Genomic DNA, 17,387 nt, shown 5'->3' with positions numbered 1-17,387 from the left:
AGCATAATTTCACGTGTCAAGGAGTCCTATTCTTGATTCCTACAAAATTATACAAAAGGTTGGTCAATTTCTGAGCTGGCTATTATTACCATCTCTCCATCTCTTGTTCTCTTTTTTCTGTTCTGGTTCTTCTTTTATAAGTATTTTATATACAGTGGCACCTCTACTTATAAACTTAATTTGTTCAGTGACCAGGTTCTTAAGTAGAAAAGTTTGTAAGAAGAAGCAATTTTTCCCATAGAAATCAATGTAAAAGCAAATAATGTGTGCGATTGGGGAAACCACAGGGGTGTGTGGAGGCCCTGTTTCCTCCCAGGAGATTCCTAGAAAGGCACCATGGAGTCTTCTCCGCACCTTTTCCGGTCCTGTTTCCTCCCAAGAGAATCCTAGAGAGATTAGATTAGATTAGATTTATTGGATTTATATGCCGCCCCTCTCCGCAAACTCGGGGCGGCTCACAACGATAATTAAAAAAACAGTACACAATAACAAATCCAATGCCCACCAATCTAATTACAATTTAAAATTAGTAATTTCATAAAACAATCCCAATATATATAAAAAACAGGCACACAGTCAATCAATCAACGGCAAAACAACATGGGCAAGGGGGAGATGTTTTAGTTCCCCCATGCCTGACGGCAGAGGTGGGTCTTAAGGAGTTTATGAAAGGCAGGGAGGGTGGGGGCAATCCTAATCTCAGGGGGGAGCTGGTTCCAGAGGGTTGGGGCCCCCACAGAGAAGGCTCTTCCCCTGGGTCCCGCCAGACAACATTGTTTAGTCGACGGGACCCGAAGAAGGCCAACTCTGTGGGACATAACCGGTCGGGATTCGTGCGGCAGGAGGCGGTCCCGAAGATATTCTGGTACGGTGCCATGAAGGGCTTTATAGGTCATAACCAACACTTTGAATTGTGACCGGAAACTGATTGGCAACCAATGCAGACTGCGGAGTGTTGGAGTAATATGGGCATACTTAGAGAAGCCCATAATTGCTCTCACAGCTGCATTCTGCACGATCTGAAGTTTCCGAACACTTTTCAAAGGTAGCCCCATGTAGAGAGCGGTACAGTAGTCGAGCCTCGAGGTGATGAGGGCATGAGTGACTGTGAGAAATGACTCCCGGTCCAAATAGGGCCGCAACTGGCGTACCAGGCGAACCTGGGCAAACGCCCCCCTCGCCACAGCTGAAAGGTGTTTCTCTAATGTGAGCTGTGGATCGAGGAGGACGCCCAAGTTGCGGACCCTCTCTGAGGGGGTCAATAATTGCCCCCCCCAGGGTAATGGACGGACAGATAGAATTGTCCTTGGGAGGCAAAACCCACAGCTACTCCGTCTTGTCTGGGTTGAGTTTGAGTTTGTTGACACCCATTCAGGCCCCAACAGCCTCCAGGCACCGGCGCATCACTTCCACTGCTTCGTTGACTGGACATGGGGTGGAGATGTACAACTGGGTATCATCGGCCCCACAGAGGCTTATCCCCGCCTTTTCTGGCCCTGTTTCCTCCCAGGAGATTCCTAGAGAGTACCCATGGAGGCTTCTCCTTGCCTTTTCCGGTTACAGTTTCAGAGGCTGGGGTTTGTAAGTGGAAAATTGTTCTTGAGAAGAGGCAAAAAAATCTTGAACACCTGGTTGTTATCTAGAAAAGTTTGTAAGTAGAAGCATTATTAGGTATAGGTACCATTGCATTTTATTTTTTTAAATATACAGTAATACCTCATGATACGAACTTAATTGGTGCAAGGAGGAGGTTCGTAAGACGAAAGGTTCGTAAGATGAAACGTTGTTTCCCATAGGAAACAATGTAAAGTCAATTAATCCGGGCAACCCAAAAAAACCCCGCAAAAAACCGGCGTTCAGCGACTGCTGGGAAGCCGCGCGGCTGTTTTAAAAGGTGACAGCCGGCCTGGGGGGCTTCCCAGCACCCCCCGAACCCCGAACCCTGAAGTTTGGCAAAAGTTCAGGGTTCGGGGGGGTGCTGGGAAGCCCCCCAGGCCGGCTGTCACCTTTTAAAACAGCCGCGCGGCTTCCCAGCTGTCTCCTGAAGCCGAACGCCAAACCCGAACTTCCGCGTTCGGCATTCGGAGACAGCTGGGAAGCCACGCGGCTGTTTTAAAAGGTGACAGCCGGCCTGGGGGGCTTCCCAGCACCCCCCCGAACCCCGAACCCGGAAGTTCGGCAAAAGTTCGGGGTTCAGGGGGGTGCTGGGAAGCCCCCCAGGCTGTCTGTGACCTTTTAAAACAGCCGCGCGGCTTCCCAGCTGTCTCCGAACGCCGAACGCGGAAGTTCGGGTTTGGCATTCGGCTTCGGGAGACAGCTGGGAAGCTGCACGGGTGTTTTAAAAGGTCACAGCCGGCCTGGGGGGCTTCCCAGCACCCCCCCAAACCCTGAACCCGGAAGTTTGGCAAAAGTTCGGGGTTCGGGGGGGTGCTGGGAAGCCCCCCAGGATGGCTGTGACCTTTTAAAACAGTCGCGCGGTTTCCCAGCTGTCTCCGAACGCCGAACGCGGAAGTTTGGGTTTGGCGTTCGGCTTCGGGAGACAGCTGGGAAGCCGTGCGGCTGTTTTAAAAGTTCACAGCCGGCCTGGGGGGCTTCCCAGCACCCCCGCGAACCCGGAAGTTCGGCAAAAGTTCAGGGTTCGGGGGGGTGCTGGGAAGCCCTCCAGCCCGGCTGTGACCTTTTAAAACAGCCGCGCGGCTTCCCAGCTGTCTCCCGAAGCTGAACGCCAAACCCGAACTTCCACGTTCGGCGTTCGGAGACAGCTGGGAAGCTGCGCGGCTGTTTTAAAAGGTGACAGCTGGGCTGGGGGGCTTCCCAGCAACCTCCCGAACCGAACCCGGGGTTCAGAAAAATTTTGCCTCTTCTTACGAACTTTTTTCGAGTTACGAACCGGCGTTCGGGAGGCTTCTGGGAAGCCCCGCCGCCCGGCTGTCACCTTTTAAAACAGCCGCGCGGCTTCCCAGCAATCTCCGAACACCGGTTCGTAACTCGAAAAAAGTTCGTAAGAAGAGGCAAAATTTTTCTGCACCCTGGGTTCGTATCACGAGTTGTTCGTAAGACGAGGGGTTCGTATCTTGAGGTACCACTGTACACCCATATTTGTGTGGACAGTGTTGATTCTGGGTGCTTTTACCATTTTTAAAGCTCTTTTTATAAATATATATGATGGTTTTATGTGATGATTTTTATTTGATTGATTGATTGATTGATTGATTGATTGATATGCCACCCAACTCCTGAAGGAATTTATTTTATTGTTTTATTGGATTGTTGTATCCCAACCAGAATCACTTTCTGCGAAATGGGTATCCATGTGAATGAGTTTGATTAATAAATATGGGGTGTTAATTTTAACCAACTATATGAACATTTTGTTCCTCCTCTATCAAAAATCATTGCTGCACTATAGAAACATTTCCCCACAGTTAACCTTTTCTCGTTTGTCTTCATTCTTGAATATTAGCCTGGTGACTTTTCAATATATACTTTTAAATGAGTGTTAATCAATGGAAGCTGACATCTCTTGGCTATTTCAAATGCCAAAGCTGCTCTGAGAAGAGAAACAACTTCGGAGCATGTTGTACAATTATAAAACATAAATATACTTTGGATTTTAATTTCACCTCTCATCCCACCCGACAATCCATTTTTAGCTTTAGGGAAAGCAATGAAGAACTGAGGTGGAGATGCAAGGAATGGAAATAGGGATTAGGGTCAATAAGTATCTTGGATTCTATACAGGTAGTCCTCAATTTACAACAGTTCCTTCCGTTCCAGACACTCAAAGTTAAAATGGCACTGGAAAAATGACTTACGATCATTTTTCACATTTACAACTTTTTCAGCATTCCCATGGTCACATGATTTATATTCAGATACTTGATAACTGATCACATTTATGAAGGTTGCAGTCAGGGGTGAGTTCTAACTTACCTCGCCATTGGTTCACTCCCCCCTGTGCTATGGCCATGTCTTGTGGGTGCATCTTGTAGGCGCACACGTGCAAAGCACTTGTGCGCATGGGAGTGCCAAAAATTCCAAATGAGTTCTGTAAAAGAAAGCCCAAAACAAGATGGTGGCACATGTGCAGTGCTGGAAACCTGGCTTCTGTACATGTGCAGAAGAAAAAAACATCAGGAAAAAAATCCAAAAAGAAAATTCCACAAAATTATCCCCCCCCCCAAAAAAAGTTTAAAATAGATGTCGGCATCCACGGATCGGCACCAACCAAACCAGCTCTGATTTGCTACCAGTTAATGATGATGATGATGATGATGATGATGATGATGATGATGATGATAATAATAATAATAATTATTATTATTATGTCAGTACAACACAGCAAACGAGATCACTATGCTGGATTTCGTATTTCATCACCAGTCGGGTGCTTCCCAAGCACCTAGGACTGCGTGATGTAGCGGCGAATTATGTTTGCCAATCCCAGTAAAGCGGCCTTTTGCAATTGACAGATGGAGATTTTGTCAATTCCGATGGTTTTCAAATGTCCGCTGAGATCCTTTGGCACTGCGCCCAGCGTGCCAAGTACCACTGGGACTACTTTCACTGGCTTATGCCAGAGTCGTTGCAGCTCGATTTTTAGATCTTCGTATTTCACTAATTTCTCTAGCTGCTTCTCCTCAATTCTGCTGTCCCCTGGGATTGCGATGTCGATGATCCATACTTTCTTTTTCTCCACGATCACAATGTCTGGTGTGTTATGCTTCAGAATTTGGTCAGTCTGAAGTCGGAAGTCCCACAGTAGTTTTGCTTGGTGGTGGTTGTTGTTGTTGTTGTTGTTGTTGTTGTTATTATTATTATTATTATTATTATTATTATTATTATTATTTAGATTTGTATGCTACTCCTCTCCAAAGACTCGGAGTTCAGACGAACCGGTTTGAACCAAGATGAACCCACCTCTGGTTGACATGTCCTGGAATTATGTGATCCCCTTTGGTGGCCTTCTGACAATGACAGCCCCAGTGACCGGCAGGCAGACAGGTGCATCAGAGCGAGATTTGGCTTTGCGCATACGCAGGAAGAGAAATCTTGTGAGAGGACATGTGGGTGCATGACATTTCAGTGATTTTTGGCAGTTTTTTGCTTCTGCGCATGCACAGAAGCAAAAAAAATCATTAAAATCTCACACGCCTGTGTGTCTTCTCACAAGATTTGCTTCCTGCACATGCACAGAAGCCAAATCTTGCTCTGATGCACATATGCTCATGCCCGCCGATCACCCAGAACTGCGCACACAACCACACCAGTAGTGGAGGTAAGTGGCAACCCCCACATGAACTTTGTGTGCAGATGTTTGGAAGGTGGACACTGAGGTCATTCCACATCTGGACTGTTTGCTGATCGGACCATGTGATCATCTCATGGCCACAAATTGATAATCACATACTGTATGTTATCTTAAACCACAAAACCAATATTTTTAGAATAGAGTGGAGTGGAGTGGAGTGGAATGGAATGGAATAGAATAGAATAGAATAGAATAGAATTAGAGTTCTGTATTGGCCAAGTGAGATTGGACACACAAGGAATTTGTCTCTGCACTTCTACAACTGCATTGCTTTCTGTGTCCATCTCCCTTTTAAAAGACCATTCAGATTCATGACAGTTTGAGTCAGTAGCAATAATACTCTCAGTCCATCAAATTTCATAAATTAATCATATATTGTATAATTAATAGGGGTGGGCCATATTTAAGATCTGATTCAGAAGAGGTGCTTCAGAAAGCACAGGAGATTAGTGGCAGAATCTGTCTACAATTCATTAAAACAGCCATGTCTGTTTCTAAGATTGTACATCTGCAATGGAAGGTTCCTTACAATAGCTGTGCATACCTAAAAACTGGTGCAGACACTCTGATGTTATGCAAATGAGGGCTGCATTTGCATTCCTGAGACAGCTTTTCCAAATGGAATTCGAAATGTTACACAGACCTAATTAATTACCTGCCAAATAATTTCTTAGAATGGCTGTGAATCCCACTCTGCAAAAAAGTGTGACAGAAACACACACAAACATACACATATGGACTAGCACTATACTTTGTGCACAGCTCCTGCACACAATGCATGACACTCCTAATATATCAGATTGCAATGAGGATTTTTTAGGACATATGGGAAATAATTGTGAAAATGATTTTCTAGGATGATAGGTGAATTTGGCCAAAGCTTGAGCCAATCCAGGACTCAATCTGGAGTTAGCAGTAGATTGAAGCTCTTTCTTCCTGAAGTACTGCAGAACTGACATAAAGCAAAAACAACATACCTAAATCATACCAAACTGTAATGTTGTTAGCTTTGGCTCAGTATATTGTGTGAATATGGCCACTGTAATTTGCAGATCATAAGGAATGGCTTGTTCTATGAAGTTAGCCAGTTTAGCTTTAATCCCCATACTACAGTGGTACCTCTACTTAAAAACGCCTCTACTTAAGAACTTTTCTAGATACCAACCAGATGTTCAAGATTTTTTTTGCCTCTTTCTAAGAACCATTTTCTACTTAAGAACCCAAGCCCAGAAAAATTTCCCAGGAAATTTGAAAGCGGCACAAAGGCCCAGCTAGTTTCCTGCCATTCCCCCATGCCATCTTGGGTTTTTCTGGGCTGCCAGAGGAGCCTTTTGGTGGCACTTAAGGAGGCTTTGGAAATCCAGAGCGATCAAAGCATTTTCCTTTCTCTGAGCACTTGGAGAAGGAATAAACCTCTGCCAGCGCCCAGAGAAAAGAATCGCTCCCTTCATTCTGGGTAGCAACTGTCCTCCTCCTCTTCTTCTTCTTCCTCCTCCCACCCAAATTACGAGCTTTTATTTCTTTCCTAATGGGTTTGCACACATTATTTGCTTTTACATTGATTCCTATGGGAAAACTTGCTTCTACTTACAAACTTTTCTACTTAAGAACCTGGTTACAGAACGAATTAAGTTCTTAAGTAGAGGTACCACTGTATTTGTATGCAAGCCAGTAATGGGTTGTATTAAAGTTTGTTGCAAAAATTAAAAGCAGAAGCATATACAGATAATTGATTCAGCTGGATTCATTAACTTCTTTATAAACATAGTAACAGATGAATTTACAATAACATTAGTAGAGATCATTCTTCAAGTATACACAGGAGTTAGTTTCATTTTAGCAGAGCAGACAAGCATAGAGAGTACAGAGTGAACTGAGCCCCACCCAACCTTCCAGTTTCAGTTTCAGTTTCAATTCACTGTACAGACTCAGAAGTGTTTCACTCCCATTGGCTGACTTAATTGCTATGCCTATTTATTGGCTAACCTTATTAATATGACTCTCCCAGTTCATGAATATCTTAACAGGTGGCAAATCCTGTCACTACCAGTTCACGTGCACATTTGTGAGTATGTGTGACACGAATCCCAGCGACCAGTGAGGTCCCACAGAGTTAGTCTCCTTAGGGTCCCGGCTGATGGGTCTTAGGGGAAGAGCCTTCTCTGTGGGGGGCCCGGCCCTCTGGAATCAGCTCCCCCCGGAGATTTGCATTGCCCCCACCCTCCTTGCCTTCCGAAAGAGTTTAAAAACTCATCTTTGCCGCCAGGCCTGGGGTTTTTAGATCTCCCCCCCCCCCAACCAATGAATGTTTTTAGCATGATTGTCGAATGAATTTTAAAGATAGCTTTTTAAAATTAGAATGTTAAGGATTGTTTTTAATGTATTATTAATTGGATTGTTCATTACTGTTTTCTGTTTTTTTGTATATTTATTTATTTATTCTTTGTCCAATATACAATACATATGAAAGAGAATAGACATTAAGTAATATATATAAAGATAGAAAGTAAGAAAGAAGAGAAGTAGAAGGGACATGATATATGAGATAAGGAAAGACAATTGGACAGGGGACGATAGGCACCTCAGTGCACTTATGTACGCCCCTTACTGGCCTCTTAGGAACCTGGAGAGGTCAATCGTGGAGAGTTTAAGGGAGAAATGTTGGGGGCTGGGGGCTGACACCACTGAGTCCGGCAATGAGTTCCACGCTTCGACAACTCGATTGTTAAAGTCATATTTTTTACAGTCAAGTTTGGAGCGGTTAATATTAAGTTTGAATCTGTTGCGTGCTCTTGTGTTGTTGCTGTTGAAGCTGAAGTAGTCGTTGACCGGAAGGACATTGCAGCGTATGATCTTGTGGGCAATACTTAAATCGTGTTTTAGGCGCCGCAGTTCTAAGATTTCAAGACCCAGGATAGTTAGTCTATTTTCATAGGGTATTCTGTTTCGATTGGAGGAGTGAAGGGCTCTTCTGGTGAAATATCTTTGGACGTTTTCGAGAGTGTTGATGTCTGAGATGTGGTGTGGGTTCCAGACAGATGAGCTGTATTCGAGAATGGGTCTGGCATAGGTTTTGTAGGCTCTAGTCAGTAGTGTGAGATTGCCAGAGCAGAAGCTACGTAGGATATGCTGTGAGCCACCCGAGTCCTCGGAGAGGGGCGGCATACAAATCCAATTAAAATCTAAATCTAAACTTCTGCACATAAAAGAAGCAACCGGAGCACATGGGTGGAGCCTCCCACTTCCATTGCTACAACTTTGTAGATCCGGGCCATAGCAACCTACCACTGATGCAAACCATGCCTTAATATATAATAGATAGTTTGAGACTTACTATTTGTGAAAAATTACTAAATGTTATGTTTTTGTACTTCACACTGAGTTCTCTTTCACTCCTGTTTATCAGAGCAGGTAGTGTCTTGTTTTTGAAGCAAAAAAAGTTTTTTTTAAATTATTTGATTTTAATGTGCTTGTGGGAGAGTCTCCCCTGCCCTCAAACCCACAGTTGGCCTGCATGTGATTATGATAAAGCTGACATTTACCAATAAATGTCTCATTCCATCAGGATGCTCTGTAACCTTTGCTGGGCGTGAATTTTTACCACTCAAACTGTTGGTCCTGAACTGATAAATTGCTCTGCTCTCCGATGAGCTATTACAAGGGTCATTTAAGCACCTTACTTTCTTTTACATACAAGCCAACCTCTCCCAAATGCCAAGGCCTCTTGGTGGTCTGAGAACAATGAATCCGGATGGATTGGTCTGCTCGGGTGAAGCAACAAGCATTGAAAAGATCAGAAGGTTTCTTTTTAGGGGTGGTCTTAAGCTGAAATAAGACATTTTCCAATCCCCATGCCTTTTACTTGGAATCAGATTCAGGGAATTAAAAATGCAATACCATTTCAGTAAATGAATCCAACCAGTAATGACAAGAATCAATGCCTGTCCTGACATTATGGTTTTACTTGTTTCCAGCAGCAAACAATCCATATAAAAATAATACAATGAAGGTTGAAGGAGATTGCTTAGAAAATAATTACTGGGCCATTTGTAAAAGAAGATGATGGAATTCTAAAGTCAGAAGACTACTTACCGTATTTTTCTGAGTATAAGATGCACCAGATCATAAAACACATCTTAGTTTTGGGGGAGGAAAATAGGGGAAATAATCTGTTTACCAGATATATCCAATAAAAATGCTGAAGATTCCTGCAGTTTTTGCATAATTAAAGTAAAAGTTTTTCTTTGGTGCAACTCTTGCCTCATACCTTTCATACTATATTCAAATTTGTTTTATGTAGCAATAGGAATTAGGCTTATATGATACTCTAAAGTGCTTTACAATATTGTCTGAGACATTTCTAAGGTAAAATCATTAATATATGCATTTTTCCCTAACAGTCTGGGGTGGTCCTCATTTTACCCTCCTTGAGAGGCTGAGTCAAACTTTAACCCCGATTGAACTCCAGGCTGTGGACCATGGGCGGATTCCTTTTATCTGCTGCTACTGGTGCGCTGTGCACGCAGCATGAGGATTCTCATGTGGGTACATGCGCTATGCATGTGGATGGGTGCATGTCTCCAATGTTATTTTGCTTCTGCGCATGTGCAGGAAGCAAAAATGTGCCAAAATCTCATGAGGGGATGCGCGTGTGAGAAAGATTTTGTCGAATTTTTTCTTCCGCGCATGTGTGGAAGCAAAAAATAACAGAAATTTCATGCATGCGAGTGTCCTATCAGAAGATTTTGCGTCTGTACGTGTGTAGGAAACAAAAAAATAGCGGCATCCGAAGGACCAGCACTGGTGCGGTCACACACAAATTGTGCAATGTGGCGGCCGCTATCAGTGCAGAGCCATCTACAGTACCAGTAGCAACCCACCACTGCTGTGGACAGCGTTTTGCATGCAAAACTGCTGCCCTATCCAGGCTCAGTGGTTAAATGGAGCAATCACATTAACTAGAGCTAACTCATTTAACTTGATTTTAATTAATTAATTAACCCTGGTACGCTCCTCGCATTTTCTATACACTTGTTACCCCATGGGTCCTTTTAGACCTGGAGTATAAAAAGGTTGGTTCTAGCTACTGGAATTGTCTTTTTGAATACTTTTTTCACTAGTATACTAATTTGAACATTTCTGAACACAATGAAATGAAAATTGAAGTGAAAAAAATTATGCTTATTTGTTTATTTTGCTCATCAAACCCTGCTCCTCCCCCCCCGTTATTGTGAAATTTTGTTCATTTTCATCTAGATTAGGCTGCACTTTTTTGACCATCTTTGGTATTGGGAAACTAATTTGAATATTTCTGAACATAATGAAATGAAAATTGAACTGAAAAAAATTGATGCTTATTTGTTTATTTTGCTCAGAAAAGAGCCTCCACCCCAAGGCTGTGTATACTTTTTTTCAATTTATAGATAGAATAGCCTGCCAAATCAGAACTTTTTGACCATCTTTGACATTGGCATACTATATTTGAACATTTCTGAACATAATGAAATGAAAAAAAAATGTTTTGAACACTTGGAGTCCTCCAGGTCATAAGTGACCCGCAGTTAAAAAAAAAAAAAGGTTGGTTCTAGCTACTGGAATTTTTTTTTTTGAATACTTTTTTCACTAGAATACTAATTTGAACATTTCTGAACACAATGAAATGAAAATTGAAGGGAAAAAATTAATGCTTATTTGTTTATTATGCTGAGAAAAGCCTGACCCCCTGGCTGTGTGCAATTATTTCAATTTATAGATAGGTTAGCCTGCAAAATCCTTTTTTTTTCCATTTCATTTTTCATTTGTTTGTGATCAGGGATGTTCAAATTAGTGCACTAGTGAAAAAAATATTCAAAAAAACCCATTCCAGTAGCTAGAACCAACCTTTTTATACTTCCGGTCTAAAAGGACCTGGAGGAGCACAAGTGTATAATCTTTGCAAACATCATTTTTTCTGATTTCAATTTTCATTTCATTATGTTCAAAATGTTCAAATTAGTATACCAATGCCAAAGATGGTCAAAAATTCTGATTTTGCTGGCTAATCAAGATAAAAATGAACAAACTTTCACAAAAATGGGGGGAGGGGTTTGATGAGCAAAATAAACAAATAAGCATTACCTTTTTCACTTCAATTTTCATATCATTGTGTTCAGAAATGTTCAAATTAGCATACTAATGAAAAAGGTATTTAAAAAACTCATTCCAGTAGCTAGAACCAACCTTTTTTTACTCCAGGTCACATATGACCTGGAGGACTACAAGTGTTCAAAACATTTTTTTCATTTCATTAGGTTCAGAAATGTTCAAATTAGTAGGCCAATGCCAAAGATGGTCAAAAATTCTGATTTGGCAGGCTATTTATAAATTGAAAAAAGTGTAAAGTGGGGGGAGGCCCTTTTCTGAGCAAAATAAACAAATGAACATCAGTTTTTTCATTCCAATTTTCATTGTGTTCAGAAATGTTCAAATTAGTATTTCAATGCCAAAGATGGTCAAAAAAGTAAGATTTTGCAGCCTAATCTTGATGAAAATGAATAAACTTTCGCATTATTTTTTTTCATTTCAATTTTCATGTCATTGTGTTCAGAAACGTTCAAATTAGTATACCAGTGGAAAATGTATTCAAAAAGACCATTCCAGTAGGTAGAACCAACCCTTTTATACTCCGGGTCTAAAAGGACCAGGAGGGTAACATTGGTAACTTTTTTTGCCCAGCAAAATCTATACAACCCCCCCCACCCCCCACCCTAAGAAAGAACCCCTCAAATGAGAAAAAGTCATGGAATTTCACGTTTCAGATATGCAGGGAAAATGTTTTACAGGGTATCAAACTTCATTTCGGGTCCTTTTAGACCCGAGGAGAATACCAAGATTAATTAAGGTGGTGTCACTCCAGTTCCAACGGTCCTTGGAATAAGCTGATTATTTAGGCCCTCGACAGTCAGGATTCAGACCCAGCTACTGCACGGAAACTTACTTGACTGTGTTGATGGATGATCTCTAGCAGGCCCAGGATAGTGGTTTATCCTCTATCCTGGTGCTCCTTGACCTCTTAGCGGCTTTTGTACCATCAACCATGGTATTCTTCTGAGCCCATTGGAGGGGTTCGAAGTGGAAGGCGCTGTCCTATGCTGGTTCTCTTCCTACCTCTCTGGTCGGTTGCAGTCAGTGTTAGTTTATCTCACTTCTAATCTCATTCAAAGCCTTTCCTAAGTAAGCTGTGCAAAGTTCCTCCTCCTGAAGTCCCATCATCTTTGGGTTACAGGACCAGGAGGAATACTTGCTGCTTTGGCAAGACCTTTGTTGCACAACAGCATGTCTTCTTCCAACCCAAAGGATATATTGCCAAGGACAAGCTGACATGTTCAATGACAGACGATGGTTCTGTTATAGAAACAATTATTCAGTGTCATTTATCCAGTCAAAATTGACAACTTGGCATTTTGGATTACATTTTTACTTTAAAGTCATTAGTGGTTATTTCCATCGCCTATGAGAAAAGCCAAAGATCTTGCCCAAAGCTACTCAGGGAAATGTTGACTCTTTGTTTAGTCAGTTTCCAGAAAATCGTGGGATTTAACAAAAAAATACAAGAAGTTTAACATATTTTTTGAATAATGAAAAGGAAGGGAGACTAGTATAGATATATTTCAAACTATTTTGCTCTCATCAGCTAGCCATACCTGGATTTGAACCTGTGTAGTCTGCCTGTAAGACACTAGCTTTAACCTCTAGACCACAGATTCTCCTCTTCTTAGTATGTACCAGGAAAGAGTTATATGTTTTGCTTTTCTTTTCTTTTCTTTTCTTTTCTTTTCTTTTCTTTTCTTTCCTTTGCTTTGCTTTGCTTTGTTTCGCTTCGCTTTTTGTCGAATCACCCTGGTATACTCAAATATGGGAGAGAGCATACTTCTTCCTTTTTGCCTCTCGGCCCCTCCAGGGGCCATATTCAAGACAGTTAAATTTTTATAGCCAACAATCTATATTCTATATGTGTAACATATTTTTGCTGATAATGAAAAGGAAGGGAGACTAGTATAGATATATAATTTGTATATATATAATATGATATATGTATCAAATGTTTTTAGCTGAAATTTTAAAATTAAGGGAGACTAGGATGGCACCATTTCGGCCTTGTTCTGGCCTCATCAGCTAGCCACACCGTTCCTTACTGGAATTCAATCTGGCAAAAAGAGGCAAAAAGGAGCTGTGACGTTCCTTCAATATACCAGGGTGATCCGACATTAAAAAAAATTATATATATATATTTGTTTTCGTAAATGTTCACGGGTATATGTATGTAGATTGTTCTGAGTTCGGGTTTTGCCCTGTGTAATATTACACAGGGCAAAACCCGAACTCAGAACAATCTACATACATATATATATATATATATATATATATATATATATATATATATATATATATATATATATATACACACACACACACAAATACACAAGGAAGGAATACCTCTCAGACCAATAGTCAGTTCTATAGGCTCCCCTCTACAAAACCTTGCCAAATTTTTAGCCAAATACCTTCAACCATATACAGAAACTATTACCTCATATGTTCAAAATTCATTCCACTTTATACAAATAATCAAAAAACAAAATCTACAACCCGATGACCTACTTGTGAGTTTTGATGTCGTGTCCCTTTTCACACAAATACCTATTAAAGAAGCCTTGACAGCTATCCAGGACAAACACAAACCCCCCAAATATATCCTAGACCTTACCAACCACTGCCTGACCAATACATACTTCATCTATAATGAACAAAGATATAAACAGATAGAGGGAGCCCCCATGGGATCACCTCTCTCACCGGTCATCGCCAACCTCTATATGGAATATTTCGAAAATAATGCATTAGAGCAATCCAAATACAAACCTAAACTTTGGCTGAGATATGTTGATGATACCTTTGTAATTTGGCCACATGGTAAGGAAAAACTAGACAATTTCCTCACACATCTTAACAGCCTACACCCCAAAATACAGTTTACTATGGAAACAGAAATCAATGATCAACTTCCCTTTCTAGATGTACTGGTCTATAAAAAACCCAATGGCAGCCTAGGACACACTATCTACCAAAAGAAAACCCATACCAACCGTTATCTAAATGCACACTCACACCACCACCCCGCACAAATCACCTCAGTGGCCAAAACTCTCATCACCAGAACCAAACGCTTAGCTGACCATGAGCACTTAAAAACTGAATTGAACAAACTCAAAGATGTATTAATTTCTAATGGATTCGAAGAGAAAACAATCACAAATCTAATCAAAAAAGAGACACCCCCCAAAAAACAAGATCAAGAACAGGACAATGGTACCACCATCCTCCCTTACATCAAGGGCACCACAGACAAAATTAGTAAAATCCTGCACAAACATAACATCAAAACTTCATTTTGCACCAACCAAAAAATATCTAATATCCTAAGGAGCCCCAAAGATAAAATCCAATTGGAATACCAAGGAATCTATGAAATCCCTTGCAAAACATGTGCAGCCACATACATTGGACAAACCAACCGAAGAGTAAGTGCACGCCTTGCAGAACATGTGAATGCAGTTAAAAAAGAAGATAAGACTTCCTCCCTTGTCCAGCACATTAAAAAAACAGGGCACAAAATTGACTTTGAAAAAACTAAATTACTTCACAAAACAGAGAATTTATATAGAAGAATTGCCCTAGAAGCCATAGAAATTGAAAGGAGCCCCCTTTGCATGAATAAAAGAGATGACACGTCCCGCCTACCAGAAATTTGGAAACCAGCCTTAAACAAAAAAAACACTTCATAAAAATCACCATTCAATCCTTCTAATAATTATGATTTTGGACTTTTGAAATTTGGAAACCAGCCTTAAACAAAAAACACTTCATAAAATCACCATGTCAATCCTTCTAATAATTATGATTACACCAACCAATCAGCTCACTGAAACATAATCACCCAATCTATTTGCTACATTCAAACCAAATCTCCACCCCCACACTATACACTAGGAAGAAATGACAGTTGCAGACATTCCATTTTACAACAGCACGAAGCTTGGAAACTTCAGCCTGATGATGGTGGATGTGATTTCACCGAAACGTCGCATAAACATGCAAAATATTACACAGGGCAAAACCCGAACTCAGAACAATCTACATATATATATATATATATATATATATATATATATATATATATATATATATATATATATATATATATATATATATGAGGTCCCACTCATCATCTTCAGGCTGGTGTTTCTCTCCTTGTTCTAAGGCGAACACTGCGAGACCTAAGCTGCCTTCCTTCTATAAATACTGGTGGCTGGGTGTGGTTTGATGGCTCATCAATTGCCTGCTGTGTAGAAACTTCCTGGTGAGTCAGTGGGGTAACATCTGGGGTCGTTGATGTAGCTGAAGTATGCTGATTAGTTAATGGTTGTTGATTAGGCGTGATATCCTGAGTAGTTGGAGCTTGCAGGCTACTTGATTGTTTTGCAATATGCGTTCTAAGTCTAGTTTCTGTTTTTATGGCTGGGTTACATTTGAGGGCTGGTTTCCAGATGTCTGGTAGGCGGGAGGTATCATCCCGCTTGTTCATATTTTGGGGATGTTTTTCTATCTCGATGGCTTCCATTATTATTCTTTTGCTGTAGTGTTCTGTTTTGGAAATTAATTTAGTACTGTCAAAATCAATTTCATGTCCTGTAGTTTGGAAGTGTTGGAAAAGGGAGGAGGTTTTTTCTTTTTTCCTTAATGCATTCTTATGTTCTGCAACACGTGCATTTACTCTCCTGTTAGTTTGTCCAATATATGTGCCTGGGCAGATTTTACACGGTATTTGATAAATTCCCTGGTTTTCTAGCTGGAAATTATAATTTATAAATTAATAGATGTTACCCCACTGACTCACCAGGAAGTTTCTACACAGCAGGCAATTGATGAGCCATCAAACGACATCCAGCCACCAGTATTTATGGAAGGAAGGCAGCTTAGGTCTCGCAGTGTTCGCCTTAGAACAAGGACAGAAACACCAGCCTGAAGATGATGAGTGGGACCTCATCGAAACGTCGCCAGAAATTTCCAAATCCTACACAGGAAGAAACCCGAATATACCAAGACCGTCATACCTGTACCCATGAAAATCTACGAAAATAAATAAATAAATATATAGATAGATAGATAGATAGATAGATAGATATAGATATATAGATATATAGATATATAGATATATATAGATATCATATGCTTTTGCTGAATTTTTTAAATTAAGGGAGACCAAGATAGATCTATTTCGGCCTTATTTTGGCCTCATCAGCTAGCCACACCCTCACTGGGACTTGAATTTTCAACCTTTGCCTAGTAAGGCAGAGAATTAGACTTTAGGCTACAGTATCCAATTCCTTCACATACACATATATATATATATATATATACCCCGGTTATTGCGTCCCCGACCATTGCGAACAGGGTAATTTGCGATTTTTCAACCCGGAAGTCAAAACACCATCTGCGCATGTGTGCCCTTTTTTTTCTATGGGCACGCATGCGTAGATGGCGCCCGGCAGATCAGCTGCTGGGCGGCTTCCCTGGGTCTTCCCCCTCTTGCTGGCGGGAGGGCCAGCAGCGGGCATCAGCAAGGAGTTTCCCCACCGCCCACGCAAACTCCTCGCTGCCGCCCGCCCTTCGCCCGCCCACGCCGTTCATTCTCGCCGCTTTCGAGCTGAGTCCTGAAGCGAATTCGCTCCGGGACTCAGCTCGAAAGCGGCAACAGCCAGCGCGGAGAAGCCATTCGCTGGCGCTGGCTGTCGGCGCTTTTGAGCTGAGTCCCGGAGCGAATTCGCTCCGGGACTCAGCTCAAAAGCGGCGACAGCCAGCGCGGAGAAGCCGTTCGCTGGCGCTGGCTGTCGGCGCTTTGGAGCTGAGTCCCGGAGCGAATTCGCTCCGGGACTCAGCTCAAAAGCGCCGACAGCCAGCGCGGCGCGGCTGTTTTAAAATGTCGCCGCCGGCATGGGTGGCTTGCCAGCACCCCCCGGACCCCCAACCCGGGTTT

This window comes from Erythrolamprus reginae, chromosome 1 (assembly GCF_031021105.1).
Source record: "Erythrolamprus reginae isolate rEryReg1 chromosome 1, rEryReg1.hap1, whole genome shotgun sequence".
Taxonomy (NCBI): Eukaryota; Metazoa; Chordata; class Lepidosauria; order Squamata; family Dipsadidae; genus Erythrolamprus; species Erythrolamprus reginae.
Note: the sequence above shows the minus strand (reverse complement) of the source record.